Here is an 11,638-nt window from a genome sequence, read left to right as displayed (position 1 = left end):
GATTTTTATCTTTAAATCTTGTCACATCTTGACTTTCATGTACCTGATTAACTCTGGGACCATGAGAATTTACTTCTTTAGGCCTCTTTATGCACAAGATCTATAATGATATAGAGCTGGATTGAGCATGGACATGTAGCTAACCTGAATTAAGAAATGATTTCAAATATACACCTGAATTTTGAGGACTTGGTGAGAAAAAATTAAATATCTTTTTTTAACTTTTGCATTGATTACATGTTGGTATGAAAAAATATAATAATATATTATTTTTATTATTATATAATAAGATATATTATTTAAATTACATTAACCTGTTTTTTTGTGTGTGTGGTACTGAGGTTCCTGTAAACCCTTCTACCTCTGGGCTACACTCCCAGACCTATTTTATACTTTTTATTTGGAAACAGGGTCTCTTAAGCCAGCGCGATCCTCCTGTCTCTGCCTCCCGAGCGCGGGGATTATAAGCATGCGCCACCACGCCTGGCCTTGATGGTTTTTATCGGTTGCATATTTTTTCATATCATCCTCAGTAAAAAAAAAAAAAATGAGTCAAACCATCATAAGTTGGCCACTGTGTATATTTATATCTCTCAACTTGGTCTTTTTTATATCTCATAGGATGAGGTTAGAAGCCAGTGAAATCATATATTTAAAATCATTTCTACATCACAGAAACTAGGCAAACAGTAAATGTTCAATTCTAAAAGACAATGAATTTAGTCAACCCTCATAAATGATTAAAAAGTTTCAGTCTTGCCAGTGAAAATCTAAGTCAACTTTTATACCCTTTCACCCTAAAGTATTGATCAGTATGTTGTCTACTGTGCATATCTTTGTCTTATTACAGACTATGTTTTAGAAAACATCAAAAAAGCTTAAGGTTGATAACAGACTCACCTGTGAACTTATGTATATGCATATGTACTGTGCATTTAACTTGATATCTCAATAATTTCATACTGTGGTTTTTATGTTTACTTGAGTCTTTCTTCTACATGTTTTATTTTAGAATTATATGTTAGGAAAAATATTTTAGCCATAATATGTAGTGTAGCTCCTGAGGGGAAAGAAGACATATTCTTTATTATTAAAGTACCATGCATGCTTGAAAATTAGGAGAAACATAAGAAAAAAATGTTATTTAACTCTTAATTGTACTGATTTCTTAAAATGGAAATATTAATTTATTTATTCCATAAATTATTTCTTACTTCCTATCATATGCCAGCCACCTTTCTAGGCATCACGAACACAAAAATAATCAACATATAGATCTTGTCTTCATGGAGTTCTGCAGTTACAAAATTAGAGAACAAGTTAAATATTGTGCATATGTATATCTAACAGTTTTGAGGGTGACATTGGCATACATCAATCCAAATTTGATAAGTTTTAACTAAAATATCATTTAGCTGTAAGATAGGAATTCAGTCCATCTCTTCACCAAATGTCATTTGTGTATGTTTTTTCATAGTACAGTAGTAAGACTCATCATGAAACCCCAGTAAGAATCTCACCTATTTGATGCCAGATGGCACAAAAAGCAAACCATTTACAGAGTGGGTTACAAGTAGGCTACCTACAAAAGTGCTATCTCTGCAGGATTCCTGGTGTCTCATCCAAGTGCCAAGTATTTATTTGCTTAATTCCCTTTAGAATCTATGGGAATTAACAGTACATGAATGGGGGAAAAAAATCTATGGCTGAAAGTGAAGTCTTAAAGAGCGCCAAGATAAAAGTGTGATTTTACATATATTCTTCATAAGGGCATTTTAAAATCAAATTTTAGAACTGTTTCAGTTGTGAAGGGGAGCAGATGAGTCATTATACTAACCTGGTTTATAGGAGGCTGAATGCTGAAGAGGCTACACAGTACAGTGGAAAACACTTCCTGGGCTAGTCTCTAGTCAACTGGCTTGGTTTTGTTTTGTTTCGTGATTCTGGGGATTGATCTCAGGGGCATTCTACCTCTAAGCTACACCCTAAGCCCTTTTATTTTTTATTTTGAAACAGGGTCTCACTAAGTTGCAGAGGGCCTCACTAAGTAGCTGAGGCCAACTGTGAACCTGCCACCCTCCTGTCTCAGCCGACCAAGTACTGTGATTACAAGCATGCGCCACCATGCCCAGCTAGCCAACTGCTTTTAATCCCTGACTCAAGCACCTAGAAATGTGTTGAGTGTTAAAGTATCAACATATGTGAAAGTATTTTACATAATGGTGAGTAGTATATATACTGGTGACTATGTGCAACATTTATGTCAACTGGTGAATGCCTAATTGAGAGGAAATTTTAAATTTTATATACTAGAGTTTTTTTAAATTAATTTATCATTTCTACTACAGAAGAAATGCAAGTGACCATGGTTCCCTAAGAAATAACCAACTAGGAAAGACTTGGAGCTTACAAAGTCCTGTGGTTAGACACAAGTGGAACAAAATAACAGCAATCCTGAAGCTATATACCACCACCCCAAGGGAATGGAGATGACACTGCTCTAACTAAACCTGTCAGAAATATCCACATTTAGCATTCTCACAGGAGGACAAATTATGTACTGGGATATCTACTATAGATCACCAGTCCTCCAGCTTTTGCAGACAGCTGTTTGCTCAAAGGACTAGCAACTAGTCCTGAAAATGTTAGAATCATGTCTCTATTCTACAATTTTAATAGTAAAAATATTTTAAATATCAAGACTCAAGACATGGGACCACTCCTAACTTTACTTTCTAAGTCCATTCACCTGCTCACCCCCGTGCAGCACAGTGACAAAGAGATGATGCCCAACAGAAGCACAGATTTTAGAGTTAGTGGACAAAAGATCTTTGTTATTGTGAATCTCTGTAAATATTTTGTTTATAATGCATGCCTATAGCAGTATTCCTTATATTCCCATGGAAATGATTAATGACCCATTAACTATAGGCATGCCAGAAGCCAGCTGCTATAAATCACAAAAACTGCCAATACAAGATGCTGTGATTTTAAATCAAATCAAGGTAAAAAGCAATCCCCACCCTGTGCTATTCAGTGTTACTGCACACGCTCGGCCCTACTTATTACTGCCTTCACAAAGTTAGTTACTACCATGTTTTGAATTGTTGGAAGTATTATTTTATGTATTTCTGTTCCAGAGATTACAACTATCTTCAGTCATGGCCTTTGCTCAAGCTAAGAAGACAAAAAAGTGATTTGGCTTGTAGCTTTTTTATTGTATTCAATTAATAAGATGCATCAGCATGCTTTTATATAAGAACTTTCTATATTCAGAAATAAATTTTACCTGGTAAAAAAGAGAAATGGATATCTTCTAAAACGGAGACAAAGAAAATGCAAAAAAAATATTGATTTTTACCTACGAGTAATATCATCCTTAAAAAAACTTTTTTTCCAGCTGGGCGTGGTGGCACACACTTGTAATCCCAGCTGAGACAGGAGGCTGAGACAGGAGGGTCACGGTTCGAAGACCTCAGCTACTACTTAGTGAGGCCCTTTGCAACTCAGTGAGATCCTCTTTCAAAATAAAGAATAAAAACTAGAGATAGGTGTGTAGCTTAGAGGCCAGATGCCCTTGGGTTCCATCCCTAGTACTGGGGGGGAAAAAAAAATTCCAAGTAGCTAAATGACTATTTTCTTTTTCTTCTTCTTCGGTTTTTTTTTTGTTTGTTTGTTTGTTTGTTTGTTTCTTTTTGGTCCTATAGATAATTAGGACTAATCCACAGGCAAAATTAGAGCCAAGAGTATTAAAATAAAAACCTTACATAAATTTAGCAGTTTATTTTAGCAAAAAAGGACTCATGAATTGGTCAGTACTCAGAACTATAAGAGACTCAGAGAGTTCCACCTAGCAACTTAGGTAGGCAATATTTATAGATGGAAAGAAAAGCACCCTATAGAAATAGCGTGCTTGGCTACCACTGCGGTTTTTGCCTTATATAGATGTGGAATGATAAACTGGAAGACTGTGATTGGCTGAAGTTCAGCTGCTATAATTAGTCAAGATTCAGCAATTCAATAGAAGAATATATTTCTTGAGTGATATATGTTTACATACTAAGTCAATTTGTAGTTCAGTGTTTTTCAGAAGTAGATTTGGGACAAATATAACAATATTCATTATTTTTAAAGTTTTTTAATATTATTGAGCTTTTTACTTTTATATTGATATTAGGTTGGACTTTCTGTTTATTTCAGTATACACCACCCCCTTGTAGCTAAAAGGTTAACTATCATAAGTCCAAAGCCAGAGAAAGGCTGTAGATATTATTTATTTATTTATTTATTTATTTATTTATTTATTTTTGTGGTACTGGTGATGGAACCCAGCGGCTTTCTACTTCTGGGCTACACTCCCAGACCTACTTAATATTTTTATTTGGAAACAGGTTCTCACTAAGTTGCTGAGAGCCTCACTAAGTCGCTGAGGCTGGCTTTGAACCTTTGCGATCCTCCTGTCTCAGCCTGTACTGGGATTACAAGTGTGTGCCACCACGCCTGACTATTTTCTTTTATACTTGAACACCAAGTTAGGAGCTCAAAGCATAAAACATCTGCTTTTGGTTCATAATCTGTATGAGAAGCATGAAGTTATTAGAAAATGTTTTGAACCAGGCGTGGTGGCGCACGCTTGTAATCCCAGCTTTTGAGAAGCTGAGACAGGAGGATGGCGGTTCGTGGACAACCTCAGCTACTTAGTGAGGCCCTCTGCAGTTCAGTGAGACCCTGTTTCAAAATAAAGAATAAAAAAAATATGGCTGAGTGTGTAGCTCGGAGGTAGAATGCCCCTGGGTTCCATCCTGAGTACGAAAGAAAGAAAGAAAGAAAGAAAGAAAGAAAGAAAGAAAGAAAGAAAGAAAGAAAGAAAGAAAGAGAAAGAAGGGAGGGAGGGAGGGAGGGAGGGAGGGAGGGAGGGAGGGAGGAGGGAAGGAGGGAGGGGAGGGAGGAGAAAAAATAAAAGAAAATGGTTTGAAATTACTGAGTAGTAAGGCAAATATGAAATCATGAAAATACTAGTATAATAAGACTAAAGAGCAAGCAAAACTTCCCCAAATCCAGAGAAAATCCTTGGCCAAGAAGCCTTTCTGTCCACAAAACAAATAATTGCTGTAACCTCACTCAATTTAGAAAAATAGAGTCCAGTTGGAACCCAGGTCCCTGTCTTTTCCTTCTTCCACATCCTCCCCATAGTGCATACTATGGCCCCCTTCATGTAGTAGTTTCGTCATTACCCATTCAACAGAAATATGCCTCCTTAGCTTTATGTGTCAGGTTCTGTTTGGGGGTCAGGGAAGAATCATGACAAAGAAATCGGACCCTGGTAAAGACTAAGGCATTTGTTGAATGAATGGGATAATGCTGCCCCAAGGATTTGGTAAAGTCCTTCTTAATGCAAAATTAGGCAGAGAAGAGCACATTTTCATTTGAACCAAATTGAGGTTTTAACCATATTTATGAGTGGTATGGATTTTGGCTTTATCTTTGTTTCTGTTTTATAAAGTTAAAATTCTGCAAAAAAAATCACAAGGCTCAAAAAATTAAGAGAAATGAAAGTAGAAGAACTAATCAGAAAATCAGACTGTAGGTCTGGACAGTCGATATGGGAAGCTCTTAAATTAGAGTCTTAGGTAGCATTTTTTTTTTTAATTTTAAGCCATGTTTTAATTATGCCCATTTGTCAAAAAGCTAATAGCACAAGTCTTAAATAATCTGTTCATATTATCATATAGCTGATATAATAATTACCTGAATACACTGTAAAATTGAGGTAATCTCTGGATAATGAAAGAAAAAAGAACAGTTCTGGAGTTTTAAAAAATTACATTGCATTTTTATTCTCTGAAAATTCACAGTCCATGTAAGATATGCATGACTCTCTATTAACCTGAATATTAAATTAACTTCTTCTTCCTAATCATTTTACCAACACTTCCTTCTCTTTCCTCCTCAACACACACACACACACACACACACACACACACACACACACACACTCATACTCACACCACACCCATACCCAAGTGGGGATTCATTTTCTTTCCTAGCTAAGATTTAACACAAGTAAACAATGAAGGCAAAGATGGATGAAACAACTTAGAATATTTTCACAGATCAAGGGCTTGTTTTCTCTAAGCTCTGATGTTTCACTAGGCATTAGTAGGGAAACCTGCATTTGTTCTTCTCATAGGCAGTATCAAATTTAAAAGTGCAATAGAAGAGTTTTAAAGACTTCCAGAAGAAGGCATGCTGTATTCACTAAACTATCATTTTGCTCATAAAATATCAAGAGAATTCATTAAACACTTTTTACATGAGATTGTGTTGTTATAAACAGCAAACCAGTTTCTTGGCCGGACTTTATATGCCTTTAAGCCTTGCTTTTTAATGTCTTGCAGTCACACTGGCTCTTCTGAAGCTGTTCTCTCAAAGGTGCTAATCTCATCATCAGACCCAAGGACATCCTCTCCTCCAGCATCCTACGGAGTCACAAAGGCACAGAGGGCACTGATGACCACTCCTCCTTGAAATTCTCTTTTCTGTGGGGCCTCTGACATTGACCCTTCTTTTCACCTCCTCTGACCATTCATGATTCCTTCTGCTTCTTAAATGTAGGCATCTTCAGTTTTTGGTCTCTTCACTTCCAACCTCAAAGAAGACATACGCATTTGAATATCATAGCTGCATTTCACAATCAATGTATAAAATTAACTCATTGTTTTTCTTACTAACTCCTTTTTAAACTTTGCTACATCTGGATAATGATGCCTTCCGCCTCCCAGGTACCCAAGCTGGGAGTCATTTCTTATTTTCCAATTTCCTTTACTTCCCTTTCTAATCACTTGATAAGAAATCTGGTTCCTTATACCATCAGATATTGTCCTTTGCTTCTGTTCATTTAACACCTTCCACTTTCACCAATACATATGTTCCCTACACTGATGCAACCATCTGTAAAATGAGTTTTTAATTGTTTTTTGTTCATTCATTTCATCAAGGAATGAAAGCTTTTCATTTTTTGTAAGATCTAGCACAGTACCTCATACAGAGTAGGAGTTCAATAAATGTTTATTAAATTAATTAAATAAAGGAACAAGCCTTAAAGTTTTCAAAGTGAAGGAAAATATTTACATAAATGCCACAGAAAGTAAATTGCTGTGTTTCCAGCGGCCTGGATCTTAAAGTGAGAAGGAAGAAATCTTAGAAAATTATAAGTAAATTAGCTGGGCTTGATGATACATGCCTGTAATCCTAGTACTTGGAAGGCTAAGACAGGAGGGTCATAGAATTTAGCTAGACCTTCAACAATTTAGGAAGTCCCTGTTTCTATCCTTCTTTCCTTCTCTGCCTCCTTTTTTTTCCTTTCCTTTAATTTCCTTTCCTTTCCCTTCCCTTCCTTTCCTTTCCTTTCCTTCTTTCCTCCTTTCCTTTGTGTTACTGGGGCTTGAACTACCTTCAAGTTATATTCCCAGCCCTGTGTGTTTATTTGTTTGTTTGGAAACAGGGTCTCCCTAGGTTGCTGAAGGTCTTTCTAAGTTGCTTAAGTTGGTCCTTAGTATCCTTCTGTCTCAGTATCCCAAGTACTGTAATTATAGGTGTGTGCCACCATGCCCAGGTAAGGGATATAATGTTTCAAAATAAAAATTAAAGCAGGGATGAGTGTATTACTCACAGGTAGAATGCACCTGAGTTCAATCCCTAGTACCAAAACAATAAGTAAAAATTCAAAGTAAATTACTTTAGTACTTTGGTACCTATATTGTTGCAAAGAGAAAGATCTGACAAATGAACATTTTAGCATTTTAGAAAAGAACATGTCAGATTCTTAATTTTTACAACTCATTAAAATTCTGAAGAAACCTCATTATTTGGTATGTTCACAATTATGGTTACTCCCAACTCTCAAGGTACTGTTTTATTTATTTATTTATTTATTTGTTTGTTTGTTTATTTATTTATTTATTTTGGTGGTACTAGACGTGGAACCCAGAGGCTTTCTACCTCCGGGCTATACTCCCAGACCAATTTTATATTTTATTTGGAAACAGGGTCTCACTAAGTAGCCGAGGCTGGCTTCGAACCTGTGCAATCCTCCTGTCTCAGCCTCCCAAGTGCAGGGATTACAAGCATGCGCCACCACGCCCGGCTACAAGGTACTGTTTTAAATACTAGTGGTAGTTCTTTAGTGTATTCTTTTAACATTGTGCTCAAGTTGGTAAGTGTGACACTCTAGAAACTTTTACTTATTTAGGTGACACTTTGAAAAAGAATAAATGTTTGCAAAACTAAGATCTGAAAAAGTTTATTGAAATGCAAATGTAAATATCCCTATTGGTCACTTATTCCAGTTTAGTGATTTTTTAAAATAATCAATCTTAGAATGTTTCTATGCAAAAGTGCGCAGTAGGAAACTTTCTTTTTCTTTCTTTCTTTTTTTTTTTGTGTGGGGGGGGGGTCTGGGGGATGGAACCCAGGGGCATTCAATCTCTGAGCTACACCCCTGACCTATTTTTTATTCTTTATTTTGAAACAGGGTCTCACTAAGTTGACAGTAGGAACCTTTCTAGCCAATATAGCTTCAAGAAAACTTACAAAAGGCTCTTCCTTGTATATAGCTTTAGATTTTGGTAAATATTGAGCACTCACAAGTAAATATACTTTTAAAGATTTAATGACAAACGTTAAGCAGGAGAACTGGCATTTTAAACAAATAATTAAAAATCTTTTCATAGAATGTTTTATCCCTGTCTTTTCTTCTCTGCATTTGCCAACGGTTATTTCCTGACATACATTTTCACATAAACACTGCACAGAACAAAAAGAATGTGTTTGCCATAATGAAGCTGAGCATTACTTGGCAAAACTCTGCAATAGCAGATTTATTTTGAGAAAAAGGTAGTTGCTTTTAACATAAAATTGTGTATATTTATTACAAGAATGAAATTAAGCCAGAAACATCCATCTTCCTATACCCTAAGCAATATAGTAAAAGTAATATTCAAAAGGCTTGGAACCCTTGAAAATCTTCCAAACCCAAAGATTAGGATGTAAAATATTTTGTTACTTTACTCTTAACCTGAAAATAATTTATTTCAAGGTTTGGTGATATAAAGACTCAAAAAAGAAATTGGCTAAGATAAATAACCCCATGATGTGAGCAATTTGAAGCTATAGCTTTATATTTGAGAACTTGTAGATGATATGAAACTTTTGTTGGCCATTAAATATATTTTTTAAATCCCTGTTGGTGGAAAGGCAGATTCCAATATTTTCTCCAGTGGAGTTAATGACCTAAATGGAAAATATCTCATTAATTTCTTGAGCCCCCTTGTGAGGCAAGAAAATGACATTCTCATCTAACAGCTGGAAAACCTGAATAGCTAGTACATGGAACTGTGTTCAATTATAAATGGAAAACAATAGTTCTAATATACTCTTGAGATGTGGCTATGAAAGTACATACACATCGCTTGCCTCTTATTTTAAAAAGAATTGGTATCTGCTTTCTTAAAACATAGGCTAGTTAGACTCTTGGATCTTAGCCCTATACCTTTTGGCAGAGCAAATTATTGCCTCGTGGCCTACTCATGCAGTCGCCCTTTTAATTTACTTTACTTTTATTTTATTTTATTTTTTTGTGGTGGTACTGGGGTTCCTGGAAGCCCGTCTACCTCCGGGCTACACTCCCAGACCTATTTTATATTTTTGAAACAGGGTCTCTTATGCCAGCGCGGCTGGCTTCGAACCTGCGCGATCCTCCTGTCTCCGCCTCCCAAGCGCGGGGATTACAAGCATGCGCCACCACGCCCGGCTTAATTTACTTTTAAATAGCTTTTTTCAAATCCATATAACCGAACATCTAGCCAATCATTAATCTTTAGCACTCTTATTTAACTCTTTTATTCTATAGATTTTTAACTGTAAACATTTAGTAATTCTTTGCAAAGTACATTGAGATATTGAAAAGGGAGAGAGAGAGAGAGAGAGAGAGAGAGAGAGAGAGAGAGAGAGAGAGAGAGAGAGAGAAGAAGAAGAAGAAGAAGAAGAAGAAGAAGAAGAAGAAGAAGAAGAAGAAGAAGAAGAAGAGAAGAGAAAGATATTAAATTGGTTTGTAGTTCCATAAAAGCCACTTTGGGCATTTCACTTAAAAATTGAAAACCATTATAGTTTGGAGTTCTTCTGAATTCATTTGTCATACAAAGAGTGGAATGTTTTACTTCAATGGAAACGTCCTCAAATTACTTCCAATATTGCTGTAGATAGAATTTTCTAGGTTGAAGAATGGCAAAGTGAAGTGTCTTATGTATGCTCTTTTTTTTTTTTTTAACATATCTCTATCCACTTTTTGGTGGGCTAAGGGAACTCCAAAATCAAATCAGGCAATTTTAACAGTGTTTCAGTATTACTAAATATTGGGCTTTGTGTAACGACTGTGACATCATAACAGTGAAGAATTCATCCTTAAGCTTTAAACTGAGAAAGCTTTACCTTGGCGCGACCAATGGAAATACAATATGTAAATTAACCTATATTATCTGTATGCTGATTGGCTTGAGCTCCCCCGAATGTCACTATCTCACCACCCAGCAATGAGGTATTTTACTGCTGTCTCGAGATCAAATTATTACTGTGGAGAAGATTTTTGTTTTATTTTTGTTTCATTAACAGATTATTATAAAGCAATAAGCTTGCAGGAATCGAAGCAGACGTTCCACATTGGGAATTTATGAAAGCATGTCTGTGTGCTTTTGGGGGTGGGGGATGGGGAGTGGGTGGTTGTTTGAAATCTTACACCACCCTAACAAACAAAACTCTTCGGAAATGGTAAAATAAGGAAATGAATGATTCTAGAGACATCCCTAAGCGCCCAGGTGTCAGGCTATGTGGTGCTTGTGATATCATCGGACCGTTTGGACTGGTGTAAGTTTTATGCATTCATTATATTCCTGGTATTTTTCATCTATAATGACAAAGGGGTGGGGGAGACTCATACACACAACTGCTTTGACATCACCAACCTATTGGTCAGCCGAACTTGGAACCAGGGAAAAGAAAGACTATTGCTCCGTGGGGTGGAATGCGAGGAATAGCCATTAAAAATTTTATACGCCCGATTCTTTAGTCATATCCGTTCAGGTAGACTGCATGTAAATCCTTTTTTGCGATTGTCCTCCGAACTTAGCTTCTTCCTGCTTAAACGTAGGTTTGTGTGCATTGGAAAACAGACGATTAACAAAGACAGGGCTGCCCTAACCTGCTTCTTCCCCATTGACAAGATGTTTGACAGTGCCATTTAAATATATTTTTTCTTTCTTTCTTCATTATTTCTCTCTCTCCCCCCAGCTAACCTGCAAATTCAAAGGTCAGCAGGAAAAATCATTCGAGAAGAATTTCATAAGGAGCTTCCAATGCTTTGGACTACCCTAAAAGAGAAAGGAAGAAAATGTTCCGGGAAGGCGAGGGTTCCGGGAAGCTGGGGAGGGGGCGGGCGTCCCGGGCACGGCGGCTTCCCGGTGCGCTGCCTTAGGGGAAGAGGATGGGCCTGAGGTCCTGAGCGAGCCTTCCCAAGCCCCACTTAAAATGCGGGGAGAGAAAAGTTCAGAAGCAGCCACAAGGGGATAAAAGCCTAATTTTGCCG

The sequence above is a fragment of the Muscardinus avellanarius genome, assembly GCF_963383645.1.
Source record: "Muscardinus avellanarius genome assembly, chromosome: 9".
In the NCBI taxonomy this organism is placed as follows: domain Eukaryota; kingdom Metazoa; phylum Chordata; class Mammalia; order Rodentia; family Gliridae; genus Muscardinus; species Muscardinus avellanarius.
Note: the sequence above shows the minus strand (reverse complement) of the source record.